This window comes from Nicotiana tabacum, chromosome 7 (genome assembly GCF_000715075.1).
Source record: "Nicotiana tabacum cultivar K326 chromosome 7, ASM71507v2, whole genome shotgun sequence".
Taxonomy (NCBI): Eukaryota; Viridiplantae; Streptophyta; class Magnoliopsida; order Solanales; family Solanaceae; genus Nicotiana; species Nicotiana tabacum.
In genome coordinates this window covers 29,201,395-29,217,901 of record NC_134086.1, presented here as the reverse complement: position 1 = coordinate 29,217,901, position 16,507 = coordinate 29,201,395, and the positions used below count along the sequence as shown (strand labels likewise).

At 34.9% G+C, this 16,507-nt stretch overlaps 1 pseudogene; it reads right to left on the bottom strand.

The window, feature by feature from the left end:
- Positions 1–9,530: 9,530 nt before the first annotated feature.
- On the bottom strand, positions 9,531–15,659 carry LOC107759294 (26S proteasome non-ATPase regulatory subunit 13 homolog B-like; annotated as a pseudogene).
- Between the last annotated feature and the right edge of the window lie 848 nt (positions 15,660–16,507).

Sequence of the window (16,507 nt, the reverse complement as noted above, 5' to 3'; positions counted from 1 at the left end):
TTCCTCATTACCCAAATCATTTTGGATGTATGCTCTTAAAACCGTTATATATCTATTAAACAGGGTTCCTAGTAAGGCAGTTCCAAAGACCCCTTTTGAACTGTGGACAGGAAGGAAACCTAGTTTAAGGCACCTGTATGTTTGGGATTTATGACGACCTGGCCAGTCGTCTCAAGAGTTACCACTCTGTTTCCCCCATTTCTGCTTCTTATTTCTTGATTTATTGGTTCTATGTGTGATCGGTTCGGTTGGCTCGGCTTCGGAGAGGTTTTGGTAAGGTTTGAGACACTTAGTCTCTTTTGAGAAGCTTAAGTTGGAAAAGTCAACTGGATGTTGACTTATGTGTTAGAGGTCTCATATGTGAGTTCCGATGATTAGGATAGCTTCGGGAGGTGATTTGGGACTTAGGAGCGTGATCGGAATGTATTTTGGAGGTCCAGAGTAGATTTAGGCTTGAATTGGCGAAATTGGATTTTTGGCATTTTCCGGTTGATAGGTGATATTTTGATATAGGGGTCGGAATGGAATTCCTGGAGTTGAAGTAGTTCTGTTGTGTCATTTGGGATATGTGTGCAAAATTTCAAGTCATTCAGACGTGGTTTGGTTGGGTTTTTTATCAAAAGCGTAATTTAGAAGATTTTGGAATTCTTAGGCTTGAATCTGATGCGAATTTGGTATTTTGATGTTGTTTAGAGCATTCCAAAGGTTGGAACAAGTTTGAATAATGTTATGAGATATGTTGGCATGTTTGGTTAAGGTTCCGAGGGCCTCGGGTGAGTTTTGGATGGTCAATCGGACTATTTCATGTTTTGGAAAAATGAAGAAAACTGATGTTCAGTGTTGCAGACAAATGACGTTCGCATTCGTGAGTAGGCCCTCGCATTTGCGGAGGGTTAGCAGGTGAGGCTGAGGATTTAACCTTCGCGTTCGCAAAGGGTTGGGTCTTGTGTATCACGTTCGCTAGGTATCAGACGCATTCGCGTAGAGGATGAGCAGCTGGGGTTCAGGTGGAATTGTCCTTCGCGTTCGTGAAATGGTAGTCACGTTTGAGTAAGGGCGCTAAACCTTTGTGTTCGCAAGCTGGGTGTCATGATCGTGATGAAGGAATTTTGGTCAAAGTAAGTTTGTGCTTCGCGAACGTGAGGCGTTGACCGCCTTCGCGAAGAAGGATTGGATGCCTGGGTAGAATGTTTAAATAGCTATTTGGTCCGCGATTTTGGGGTTAACTTCCACCATTTTTGAGCGATTTTGGAGCTTTTTGAAGAGGATTGAAGAGGGATTCAAGGGGAAACACTTGGAGGTAAAATTTATGGACTTAATACTCAATTCTTATGTGAATTCTACCTAATTAATCATGGAATTTAAGCCTAATATTGAAGAACTAGGGCTTGTAATTGGAGACCTGGAATTTGGGATTTGAGGGGCCGTTTGTGGTTGGATTTTGATGCTTTTAGTATGAATGAACTCGGGGAGTGATAATGAGTTCATTGATGTAATTTTTATCGAAATCCGAGACGTGGGCCTAGGGGTTGGGTTTGGCCAATTTCGGGATTTGTGTTGTAATTTGATTTCTTCGAGTGGGATTTGTTCCCTTAGCATATTTTGATGGTTTTGCACTAATTTTGGTTAGATTTGGAGCATCCGGAGGCCGATTCGAGGGGCAAAGACATCGTGAGCTAGAGATTTGGACCGGGTAGAGGTGAATAATAGTTGTAAATGTTGTTCTGAGGGTATGAAACCCCGGATTGCACATCGTTGTGCTACATTGAGGTGACGCACATGCTAGACGACGAGCGCGGGGTCGGGCACCGTTGGGAATTGTGACTTAGTCCATCCCGAATGGCTGTTTTACTGCGTATTTGATTTAAAATTGTTTGTTATCATAATGTTTTAGGCTGAGTGCCATATTTGGGCCTCGTGCCAACTATTTGAACCCTTAGGGGATTTTTACTAATATTTTCTCACTATTTTAACTTTATACTTGTACTCAATCATGCTATATTCTACTGTTTTCATAACTCAGTCATGTTTACTCTATTTTAACACTAAAATGATATATTAAATGATATTTTGGGCTGAACATCATGTTTTACTGTTGCCCGAGTGGCTTATTAGATTCTGACTGAGTAAGGCCGAGGGCCTATATTGTGAGGAAACACTGATTATGATTATGAGGCCGAGGGCCTAAGATTTGTACGCCACGAGATGACTTGATATTGCACTTGGGCCATACGGGGCCCCTCTAGGAGTCTGCACACCCCCAGTGAGCGCGAGTACCCATTGTGATGTGAGATATAGCCCGAGGGGCTGGTATTGTTCCATTTATTGCCCGAGGGGCTGATTCTGTTGGTATTGTGTCCGAGGGGCGGTTCTTTATGTGTTTATCTTTTCTAGCTGTCTGTCATTTACTTGCTTAACTGTTAAAAGAGTATTTTAAAGAAGCTTAAACTTAACTAAAGTGACTTTACATATTTTCACCGTTTCATTGTTTTTACTGGTTTTACGGCTTCTTTATAGCCTGTTGATGTGCCTTTACGTGATTTCTTACTGCTCAGTCTGCATTTATTATTATTACTCACTAAGTTGGAGTACTCACTTTACTCCCTGCACCCCATGTGTAAATTCAGGCGCGTCAGGTCCTACTCGCGAGGGTTGAGAGAGCTTCTTGCAGATTCCGGAGGTTTACTAGGTAGCTGCCGGCATTCGTAGCCTAGTGCTTCTCCCTCTATCTTATTTCCTTCTATTTTAGTTATGTAATAGTTGAGTAGACTCTTTCAGACTTGTAGTTTTTATGATAGATGTTTATGACTGGTGACACCCCGATGTCGGGTTATGTCTATTCTGCAACTGTATTATTCACCTTATTTTGGGATTATTATTATTATTATTATGTTAAAGACTCAGTTCTTATTATTTAATCGCTTAAAAATGAATTTGGAGTCTATCGGTTGACTTTGTCTTCACGAGAGGTGTCATGACGACTGGGTCCGGGTTTAGGGTTGTGGCAGGATTGCCCAGCGGAAGATAGAGTTTATAATCCACAAGAAAAGAAATTAGATTATTGAACAGTAAGGGGGTACTTTATTGGTTACCTAGAGAAATCTAAAGGGTATGTGTTTTATTGTCCAAACCATAGTTCGAGAATTATTGAAACTGGTAATACAAGATTCATTGAGAATGGTGAAGTTAGTGGGAGTGTTGAAAAGTGAAGTGTGGAAATAAAAGAAGTGAGGGTCAATATTCTATTACCCATGAATGTTTCTACTTCCACACAAATACCAAATATTGTTCTAGTTGTTGAAGAATACTTTGACAACACTGGGAAACATTTGGATGAAATACTTCATGAAGAAACTAACTCACAAATATCTAACACAAATGAACCACAAGAAATGCCATTAAGAAAATCTCAAAGAGTTAGAAAATCAGCTATTTCGGATGATTATGTGGTTTATTTGCAAGAGTCAGATTTTGACATTGCTCTTAATAAGGATCCAGTTTCATTTTCACAAGCCATAGAAAGTAATGAGTCTGAAAAATGGATTGATGCCATGAAGGAAGATTTAAAATCCATGGAATACAATAAAGTCTGGGATCTTGTTGAATTGCCAGAAAGTTTTAAAAAAATCGGGTGTAGATGGGTCTTTAAGACCAAATACGATTCAAATGGCAATATTTAATGATACAAAGCCAGACTTATTGCCAAGGATTATACTTAGAAAGGAGGCATTGATTATAAAGAGACATTTTCACTGGTCTCAAAGAAAGACTCGTTAAGAATTATTATGGCTTTGGTTGCTCTAATTATGATTTAGAGTTACACTAAATGGATGTGAAAACTATCTTTCTTAATGGACATCTCGAGGAGAAAGTTTATATGGACCAACCAGAGGGTTTCGAAACTAAAGGAAAAGGTCAAATGGTGTGTAAACTAAAGAAGTCAATATATGGACTTAAACAAGCCTCACGACAATGGTATATAAAGTTTAATGATACCATAACATCTTTTGGATTTGTGAAAATACTGTTGATCAGTGTATATACCAAAAGATCAGTGGGAGCAAGTTTATATTTTTAGTCCTATATGTTGATGATATTCTACTTGCTACTAATGATTTAGGCATATTGCGTGAGACTAAAGACTTTCTCTCTAAAAATTTTGAAATGAAAGATATGGGTGAGACATGCTATGTGATAGGAATAGAAATATTCTGTGATATATCATAAAGATTATTTGGATTGTCTCAAAAAGGCTATATCGAAAGAGTCCTAGAGAGATTTAACATGAACAATTGTTCAGTAGAAATTGTTCCAATTCAAACGGGGACAAATTTAGTCTCATGCAATTCCTTGAGAATGATGTAGAACAAAAAAAATAGAATCAATTCTTTAATCTTCTATTGTTGGTAGTCTGATGTATGCTCAGATACGCACAAGACCCGATATTAGTTTTGCGGTCGGAATGCTGGGAAGATATCAGAGTAACCCAGGGATTGATCATTGGAAAGCTGCAAAGAAAGTCTTGAGGTACCTGAAAGAAATGAAGGATTACATGCTCATTTATAGGAGATCCAAACTTTTGGAAGTTGTTGGATACTCGGATTCAGATTTCACTGGATATATTGACACTAGAAAGTCTACGTTTGGTTATTTGTTCCAATTTGCTGAAGGAGCAATATCATGGAGAGTGCCAAACAGTCTATCATTGCTACATCCACGATGGAAGTAGAATTTATGGCATGTTTTGAAGCCATAATTCATGCATTATGGCTGCGAAACTTTATTTCAAGACTTGGGGTTGTCGACATCATTACCAAGCTGCTGAAAATTTACTGTGATAATACTGCAGCAGTATTCTTCTCCAAGAACGATAAGTACTCCAAAGGTGCCAAACATATGGAATTAAAGTACTTTACCGTCAAGGAGAAAGTTCAGAAACAAAGAATGTCACTTGAGCATATTAGAACAGATCTCATGATTGTAGATCCGTTAATGAAAGGTTTACAACCAAAAATATTTAAAGAACATGTACATAGAATGGGTCTTGGTTGTATTTATGATTGATGTATTTATGATGTATTGACACTCTGAGCTCATTTATGCGTTTATGATATACATTAGTGATTTCCTATTTCTCATAATGGTGTACACATTATTATTTTGAGATATTTCAGGATAAGTCTCAATGAGATATTTTTATAGCTTATGGACCTGGTACGATAAGTTACTAATGTTGTAGTAAATGAAAGAGAGTATGTAGATAAATTATATATAACCGTCATAACTCACGTTTAGTAGTTTATCGTTTTATGGTATTTATGATGGACGTTATAGAAGAGATTTATTTATGTGCAACTAATGATTATATTATTAAATATTAATATTATGTGATTATTGGGCCAAGTGGGAGAATGTAAGTTATTTTTTCTTACGCGTATATGGCCCAATAGGTTTAAGGCCCATAATTAATATTTAATTAATGATTAAATCTCATTTGTCCGATCGGTTACTTGATGGACGTACCGGATTAAGTGAGAACCTCTATAAATTGGTCCTCTCCCCACCCATTAAGGTTATCGTATTTTATTTCTTTCTTCCATCACTAAAAACGGCGGTAACATACAGTTAGGGCAATGGTCGAGAAACCAATTTACCGATTAATGCTTCCGCTTCAGGTATGTTTTCTGTAATAATTTTATGTAAGATTATCATGTTCAAGATCCTGGTATGAATTAGTGTTTATGCTTACAATAAACTTTCGAAGATTTCAGAGTTTTTTTTTTTTTGAAATCTTTTGGAGAAATATATATTCTTAAGTTCATTCTAGAAAACATACGAAGGATCATCTAACTGACAAAAGAACTTTTTTTCTCACAATAAAATGTAAATTATTCTATTTCTTTAATACATGAGAATTATTATAAAAATTATAAAACAACTCAAAAAAGTTGAGATTTTGGCCAAACAGGCTCATGTTCATTCAACGTTCACAATTAAGAATACCAAAATAAAAATGTATTTGTTGAATATGTGAATGCAAAATTTAACTATTAATATAAATATGTAAATGCAAAATTCAACTACTAATATAAGCGCGTGAATGTAAAATTCAACTACTATAAAAACATGCTCAAAGAAGAACCTGAAAGTCCTTAATTTATAGTTGTTGATCGAACAAGGCAAAAAATTGATGATGAAAACGTAGAATTATAGCACTTTTATAGAAATTTTTGGTATATAATTTGAAACATGAAAGGATTTATATAAAATAAAATTATGTATAATTTAATAATTTATTAGAAAATAAAGACTCCTAAACCAGAAAGAAAATCAAATTGCACGTTTTTACCTAATATTTTTTGAGGAATTAATTTGTTAGTTAAAAAAATTCCTATGATATTTTCCTTTGAAAATGAATAAAAGTTTCCTAAGTTAGTTGAAGATCACTGGAAAGCTGCAAAGAAAATCTTGAGGTACCTGAAAGGAATGAAGGATTACATGCTCATGTATAAGAGATTCAAGCCTTTTGGAAGTTGTTGGATACTCGGATTCAGATTTCGCTGGATGTATTGACACTAGAAAGTCTACGTTTGGTTATTTGTTCCAATTTGTTGAAGGAGCAATATCATGGAAGAATGCCAAACAGTCTATCATTGCTACATCCATGATGAAAGTAGAATTTGTGGCATGTTTTGAAGCCACAATTCATGCATTATGGCTGCGAAACTTTATTTCAAGACTTGGGGTTGTCGACATCATTACCAAGCCGCTGAAAATTTAGTGTGATAATACTGCAGCAGTATTCTTCTCCAAGAACGATAAGTACTCCAAAGGTGCCAAACATATGGAATTAAAGTATTTTACCGTCAAGGAGGAAGTTCAGAAACAAAGAGTGTCACTTGAGCATATTAGAACAGATCTCATGACTACAGATTAGTTAACGAAAGGTTTACAACCAAAATATTTAAAGAATATGTACATAGAATGGGTCTTCGATGTATTTATGATTGATGTATTTATGATGTTTTGACACTCTGAGCTCATTTATGCGTTTCTGATATACATTAGTAATTTCCTGTTTCTCATAATGGTGTACACATTATTGTTTTGAGATATTACATGATAAGTCTCAATGAGATATTATTGTGGATCATAATATTTTATAACTTATGGACCTGGTACGATAAGTTACTAATGTTGTAGTATATGGAAGAGAGTATGTAGATAAATTATATATAATCGTCTTAACTCACATTTAGTAGTTTATCGTATTATGGTATTTATGATAGACGTTATAGAAGAGATTTATTTATTCGCAACTAATGGTTATATTATTAAATATTAATATTATGTGATTATTGGGTCAAGTGGGAGAATGTAAATTATTTTTTCTTACGCATATGTGGCCCAATAGGTTTAAGGCCCATAATTAATATTTAATTAATAATTAAATCTCATTCGTCTGATCGGTTACTTGATGGACGTACCAGATTAAGTGAGAACCTCTATAAATTGGTCATCTCCTCACATATTAGGGTTACCGTATTTTATTTCTTTCTTCCATCACTAAAGACGGCGGTAACGTAAAGTTAGGGCAAGGGGCGAGAAACCACTTTACCGATTAATATTTCCGCTTCACGATAATGACTTTCGCTTTTGGTATGTTTTATGTAACAATTTTATATAAGATTATTATGTTCAAGATCCTGGTATGAATTAGTGTTTATGCTTACAATAAACTCTCGAAGATTTCAGAGTTTTTTTTTTTAAATCTTTTTGAGAAATATATATTCTTAAGTTCATACTAGAAAACATACGAAGGATCATCTAACTGACAAAAGAACTTTTTTTCTCGCAAGCAACATGTGAATTATTCTATTTCTTTAATATATAAGTATTATTCTAAAAATTATAAAACAACTAAAAAAATTGAGATTTGGGCCAAACAGGCTCATGTTCATTCAAGGTTCACAATTAAGAATACCAAAATAAAAATGTACTTGTTGAATACGTGAATGCAAAATTTGATTATTAATATAAATATGTAAATACAAAATTCAACTACTAATATAAATGCGTGAAGGTAAAATTCAACTGCTATAAAAGACTGCTCAAAGAAGAACCTGAAAGTCCTTAATTTATAGTTGTTGCTCGAACAAGGTAAAGTTTTGATGATGAAAATGTAGAATTGTAGCTCTTTTATAGAAATTTTTGGTATATAATTTGAAACATGAAAGGATTTATATAAAATAAAATTATGTATAATTTAATGATTTATTGGAAAATAAAGACTCCTAAACCAAAAAGAAAATCAAATTGCACGTTTTTACCTAATATTTTTTGAAGAATTAATCTGTCAGTTTAAAAAATTCCTATGATATTTTCCTTTGAAAGTGAATAAAACTTTCCTAAGTTAGTTGAAAGACGAAATTTTTAGTTTGAGTTGAATAACAAAAACTTTCCAAGTTTTAGTTGAAGTTAAAAGTGTTTAACTGAAAAATAAAAGTTTTAAGTATTAGATTAATAATTAAATGATTGCTCCTAAATAGTAGGAAATTAATTAAATGGCAATTCCTAAATATAGAACAATAATTAAATGACTATTTTGTCCAGTGTGAACTCTATTTTAAAAGGGTAAAAAAAGCGAACGACATTTCGCTAAAGGCCTTCGTGCTTTTAATATAGTTATATAATATATAGATATAGATATAGATTATGATTGTACATTAATTAACAGTCTCCTCAATTCGATTAAGCATTTATTCGAACCAAACCAAATAAATTAATCTGTTAAAAAGTAAAACCATAACAAAGCTGATAAATCCAATTACTCTTGCAGTTTTTATTAAACCACCTTTGTTCGTTTTTTTGTAGTTTGAGCGTTCGGCGATCTATAAGGCTAACAACAAAGAACAACAAACCAGTGTAATCACACAAATGGGATCTGGGGAGGATAGTGTATACACAGCTTTACTCTTATCTTGTGAAGGTTAAGAAGTTGTCTCAAGCAAAGCACAATCATAACAGTTTTAAAAAGAAACACAGCAGTGAAAAAGCTATCAAAGAGAAGCATTATCAAATATCAACAAGAAGATAATAAGATAAAAGAAACAAAAGAAACAACATCCAATAACAGAAATCTACTGGTAAGAAAATACGAGAATAATACTAAAGCTACTGGTATGGCAGAGAGGGCTAGTACATGCAACGGAAATTGAAAAATTATCATTTACTAACAATTTGTAACGAAAGTTTCTCAATGCGCCAAAGAAAAATAGAAACGAAAAAGTAGCTCCAAATCTTTGATATAACTCGAAGTTTTAGAAAAATTAAATTCAAGTAACAGTGAACATCACTAGCTGGATTTTGAATTCGTGATACAACAGTTTGCATTGTAACCTCCTCTTAGCTGTAGAACTATCCCACTTGGGACCTCAAAGGCTCAAACTCAAGCAAATTAAACAAGTGCATATATCCCTAATGAACAATGCATCCACAACAAACAGATAGAATCCAACACCACCGCGTAATATATAATCCATATCTATCAGATATCAAATTCTTCTCAAGTGTAGTGCATAGAAAAAGGTCCAAGAAGAAAAAATATCTAAGGCTGTAAAATAAGGCATTTTACAATTTAGCTGCACGTGTCCCCTGGAAAAGTCGTCGCTATAAACTAGAAGCAATAAAGTACAAGAAAAAGAACCTACATCTGAAAAAATAAATGGGACCGATGATTTGGAACATAGCCCAGAACAGACAATGGAGACCAGAGAAACTAAACAATGTCTCCCTCGTACTCTGATGAATTACCAACTCTCTCATAGGGATAGCAAGACAAAAAGGAAGAAGAGATGGGGTGTTACAGAAACTTGAAAATGCATATTGGGTAACTAAAGATTACGATGCAACTAAATCAGGAGTCTCAGCTTCCACAGATAACAAAGCCGTGTGTACTTTATCCACCCAATTGTCCAGCCGATCCCTCAATGACTTGATCTGAGGAATACCCAAAACTCTTGGTTGAACCCAAGACACGTGAACAGTCTCTTCCACTTGATCGATTATTCCCTCGATCAGATGCACCTACAGTAACAAAACGTCAAATTTAAAAAGTTGTTCATAAACCTCAAGGCCGACATGTAACCATCAATATAAAAAGAAGAAGAAAAAGGAAATTCGCAAAATATCAGAAAAAGTACGCATCCAGAAGAATGTCTGTACAAGAGAGAAATTGTAATTCAGTTATGCAAAGATAAAATAGAGGGAGACAGAATGAGAAGGCAGGAACTAAAATGCACAAGAAAACGTATAAAAGCTTCTTCTTTCCTTTCTCTGAGTAAGTGGTAGGGCCATCACCCCTATGCCCTTCAAAATACAAACACAAACACATCATAATATGGTAAATGTGATCATCATGCAAAAGCACCACTTGGTTACAACCTTCATACTGCTGCCCTGTGGAGGAGCTTATGGTCACGGCATAATGTAATAAATGAGAATCACTGCCACGTGACTATTTGGATATATAAACTGAACAATAGAAAATTTGACTGTTGCAACACAGCTTAAGAGTTAAAACAGTAACGTGATCATTTACTCGAAACATGAAAATTGAGAGGTTATCCTTCTCAACGCAAAAGGAGCTAACGTACTTCTGATGACTTGATAAGCGAAGCTATTAAGGCGATTATAGCTGTTATAGTTCCTTCATTAAAAAGGTTCTCTTGCAGCTCACTTAGATTATAAAAGAATGTGAAAGAAAACACTATGTTTCTATAGGACATGCCAGCACGATTCAATAACCTCACAAAGATGAGAATTTCTTTCTTATGCATGGCTTGGTGCATGGAAGTTGGTTAGCATACAGAGGAGAGGTTAGATCTTTAATTAAACAAACAAGAATTCACTTACAGAGAGGCTCTTCATTAGGAGATACTCTACATCTTCCACGCTAAGCTTAGTGCGCTCTGCAATGGCACTCAAGGGAATAGTTCTATCCTCTGCCGGGTGACTGCATGCAAATGCATTCTCCAGAAGTTCAGTTCAACAGAAATAAACAATGGAAGTATCACCCTCTGCAAAATTACCATAATACCTGAAGATGATCTCCATCAAGCAGAGAATGTTGATCTTCTCCAGAAGCTTTTTCTCATTCTGCACTAGTGCTGGTTGAGCACTTAAAGCAGCTTGATGGATGCGGCACAATTCTTGATACCGAACTAAATCACCAGTGTTGAATGCTTCAAGGATATAATATAGCCATTCAACCTTAGACCCTATCAAACTCTTTATCTGTAACAAAATCAGGAGAAAATCATTTTAAATAGTTGGATGTGTTTCATGGAATTTATGTAAAACTTCTATGTATGACACCAGCTACTGTGAGATTGAACAGTAGATTTTGATTTATCCCTACCTTATCAAAAGAAGATTTTGATTTATCCCTATAAAACAAAATAGAAGAACTTACAATTGGGTGAGCAAGTAGTTCTCCAAAGTTGTATACGTTGTCTCCCAGTAATGCTGATAAAGACAAATCAAATGCCAAATCCTAAACAAGATAGAAGAAACAATTATGTAGAATAGAAAATCAAATATATGGACACTAAACAATTTTCAGATGCATTTTCTATAACTTAAGTAACAGAAAGAGTTTCCAGTCACATATACAACCAACATTCTACCAAAAGCTTTGCACAAAGAAGGCCTAAAAAGCCCTAAACAACACTCTATGTTCTTCCTCAGCATTTTAATTCTTAGCAACTGCCCAAGTGACAGATTAAAGTGTGTTGCAAATATTAGAGTCAAATTATAGAAAAGATTCAAGTAAAGCACTATGGGAATGACTGACAATATTTTAGAAACTTAAGATCCATCGCAATTACTTATCATAAATTCAAAACAAGGACCTTCAACAATTTCCCTCAAACTATGAAGTGTTTCCCCTATAATAAGAAATATGTGATCCAATTCAGTGTATAGGACCATTAGCTTTGTCCAACAATGGGTATGTAATCTCTGTGGCACACATCAATATGTGCACATTCGATTTTTCAATCAACTATGCCTCAAATACAAACTAGTTGGGGTCAGTTAAATAAATCCCCCGAATCCATTTTGCTCTATTCAAATTTCAAACTAATCTCTCCTACGTTAAATAATCTCCACTTTGTGGGATTTTACTGGGTAGTTGTTGTTGTAAATAATTTATCACAACAAAATGCACACAAATTTTTGTAAAATGCGCAACTACTTAATTTTTTCGATAAGCACGCATGTTATAAAACAATAGCAGCAAAAAGATTGTGCAGTAGTTATTCCGTATCGCAGAACCTTCCAAAAACTCGGTTCCTACCTGCTCTGATCTGAGAGATAACTGAGAAAATCTAAGAAACTATCTGCATCATATACATTTTGCGTGTTGCATTGAAAAGCTAAGAGAGATAAGACATTGAATTTCAGCTTGCTCGTGTTTTGCCTTCAAAACATCTAAGATTCCTTTCTTTCGAGATGACCCACCAAATGCTGCCTGGTATGGTTTTCCAGATGCTCAACAGCTTATATAGAGGTTATGCCAAAGATTCAATTCTCTTGGATACCAAGTAGTATAAGATGCAAGGAGCATAAAGATATTAAATGAGTACTGTAACAAGTAGGTTTTATATCATGGACATTTACTACCAACATTTTCTTTTATGACGGTGGTGTCTGAGCCAGCTTGCGCGCATATCGATTATTCCTCGGGTACCTGCCACCTCCCACCGGCACAGGTCCCGGGTAACTCTCCCCGCAAAAGCTTAGGCAAATGAAAAGAAATCACCTAGTGTTTTTTGTTTTCTCCGCTGGGATTTGAACTTGAGACCTCATGGTTCTCTACCCACTTCATTGACCACTAGGTCATGCCCTTTGGTGCATTTACTAGCAACATCTCTTATCAGCCTTCTCCATGATGCCAATAGTACAACACAATTTAGACTTATTCAATGTTTGGACTTCATGGATGTGATACAAAGAGTACCAAGACATGAAATGGCAACATACCAGCTTGAATGACTCCGAAAGAGAGTCCACTGAAGTGTATGCAAGATAGAGGAGAGCACTTTTATAAAACTATGCAAACTCTTACCGAGCTTTATGATACTGAGATGAAACCCAATATAAGCTGGCATAAACAGAGGGGTCTATATCAGTCATGCAGTCAAGTGTAGTCTTCCCCTGTTCTAAAAGCTTGTTGCACTCTTTTTGATCCCCTTGTTCCAGCTTAAATAGGGCTATCTGCAACTTAATATACAGTATCGGCTCTTATATACGCATCTCTTTAGTATTTAGAAGTTTCTCAACAACTCCTTCCAGGTAACCTATTGCAGCTTCTTTCTCTGGGTATTGCCGAGAAACAGTTACAGCAAAATGTGCAAGCTTCAGAAGATTGATCTTTGTCTCAAAATCAGTGATGAAATTGTGATACAGCTGTATCAGCGTGTCACCAGCCTAAGAATAAAGTAAGGAAACAAAAAGAAGGGCATCAGAACTGTATACAAAACAGTAAAGACAACTACTGTAACTATGGTGACTGAGAATCAAGCATATGCAAATTTAACAAGGTGCAGTTAGATAATGAGAAGCAGAATAATAACACCACATTTATTATGCTTATGGACACGTATTGCCATGAAGCAATCTTCAAAATCATCAACAGCACTGAGTGTGAGCTATACTCGGAGAACTCAATGCTACATAATTTTAGAGCTCCAAACTTCCATAACTCGTGCGCAAAGGACAAGTGAAACTAATAAGATTTGCATAAATAAAATTGTTTGGATATTCTAATTCAGATGATTTAAACTCTGATGAACTGTATAATTATCTTTTGTCAATAAACTTCAAAAAGAGGGTCCTTTATGGCAGATCCAGTAGCATTCCAGTAAGCATAGGCAACATATTAGTATCTTATCTGCAAGACTGCAACTATCCAGTGAATATGTATGGAAACAAAATATGAGTATCTTAACTATGGTTATCCATGCTATACGGAACTAATCAACTATCCAAATACAGAATTAACCACAAATAAGAACCAGATATTTCTAACTAAACCCTACCCATAAGAAAAGATAATTCTTGCTAACCCTTTTCCATGAAAAAAATTTCCGCAAACAGACAATAATCTTTAATATCTTTGTATTAGGCAATACTCAACCTCAAGAAAAAAGTATAGACGAAAAAGATAAGGTAGCTTTTTCCCTTTTACTAGCACTAAATGTGTGCTGTAAACAGGAGCACAAGTCAAATTCACTTCTTATCTAAGAACTTCCAATCTCAACCATGGCTGGAAATCAAATCATTATATCCCACTTAGCAATGGAGGTGGATCTCCTCCTTGTCAAATGGGGTTTATCATTTCCATCTTGCTCAATATGCAAATTTTAGATATAAAGAGGTTTAATGATCCACAAAGAGGTTTAAGGAATTGGATCTCACATCCACATATAAACATAAATAAAATCAACTAAGGCTTTTTCCTAGTAAGTATATGACAGTCAATTGTTGATTAGAAATTTCAGTATCATAGAAATGCGGACACATATCTCCAACTACACATATTAACCATTCTCGGGAAAAAAACTCCAGCTACACATAAATTGATGTACACCATGGGAATCATAATTCCAAAGCAATTCTCATTGTTACTTACAAAAAGCTAATTCAAAAGCCCTTATCTTTCGAGTTCAACAAGCCAATACCAAAAGCATACAATCAAAGTTACAAATCTTCAGAGCCTGGGATATCAGGTGCCTAACATACTATTCGCCGTAACTAAGGGTGATGATCCAGCTCTTTCAGACCTAGATTCGAATTTTCATGCCTTTCAAAACCTCAAAGGCGCAATCCAGTTAGGGGTAGAACTGTGTTTTATCGCTGCCAAGCTTCGAGTAGCAAGAGAACGACCACTTATAACAGACTTAGTTGATAATGCCTCCACCCTTTCTCCAACTTAAGCTCCTCTGTTCTTCAATTCACTTCACTTATCTTAGCCCCAAGATGCCACCTTAAATTCCTTTTAAAAACTAGAAATTCAGTATTAACTTGAGGTTGCTGTAGGATCCCTTAAACTTCAAGTCATGGATTCGCCTCTGCCAAGATGTCGCCTTTTCAATACCTTTGAAATCCTAGAATACTTATAGCCTCAGTTCTCAACACAAAAACCAAAATTGCAAATCCCAAACTCAAAATTCCCTTATTTTCAGCTCTTTCGAAAATTCAGCCACGAAACAAGGAGCCTAACTAGAGCATCAATCACGTAAAACCCTAACTTATCGGAATCTTAAACCACAAAGAGAAAAGACTTAAAGACAAGAGAACAAGAATAAAAATAGGGGGAGAAAATGGATAAAAGTACCAGAAAAACGGCGAGAGCGACGAACTGTTCGAGCTTGAGAGACAGCTGATGCCAGAGCTTGCGCTGGTACAGATCTGCAAGCGTGTTGTACCAATCAGAAAGCTCTGGATGGTCATTGCGTCGCGATTCCAAGTATTGTAGTGCCGCCATTGCTGATTCAGTGTTCAAAGCCGAAGCAAAGCAGCTATATTCGTATTTTTAATTTTTCTTAAATCATATAAATTTTCTCCTAGTGTCTTAATTTAATTTTTGTCATCACAGTATTGCAACTTAGAATTCTAAATAGTTTTAAATTTTCTGAATGTTTTTAATTGGCTAAAAACTAAAATGTTTTGTAGTAGTATAACTAAGCCCCCGTTTGGCCATATATTTTGGCAAGTTCTTTTCAATTTTTTTTTAAAAATATTGTTTGTCCATAGATTAGTGATCGGTTTTTTAAAAATTTCTGAAAATATTTTTCAAGTTTTCAAAATCTAGTTTATGGTAGATTTTGGGTGAAAATCAAATTCCTACTTACAAAACTTCAAATTTTTTTCAAATAAAATGCATGTCCAAACATAATTTCAACTTCCAAAAATTATTTTTCAAAACTACTTCAAAAATTATTTTTTCAAGTTTCAACTCAATTTATGTTCAAACGCTAGCTAAATATCCCTACTTCTTTTGATGTTCATGTAAATTTTGAACCACAATCAATACTTAAAGTCAATTGATTCGTATGAAATAATTTTTGTTAGCTAAAAAAATAACTATTTCTGCGCAAACTTAAAAATTCAAATGCTCTGACTCGTACAATATTCTCATTACGCGAATTTTATTTGTTTAACAAATAGTAACAAAAATCATTTACCTTCACGTTGGTGCCTTGAATGGCTCAAGATTGTCAATAAAATTCAAAATGAAACTACATAAAAAAAATTAAGTTCCAAACACAAGTAAATCTAAACTTAAGAAAAATAATCAAACTGTTTAAGAGTTGATGTAGAAAATGGGGGTAAAATAAACAAATAGACACTCTTCAATTCCTATAATTGTAAAATAGATTGTTTTCGAGTTTCAAATTTTACAATTGAACTTTAGAATATTATCCTAAAGTTTCAAATTCCA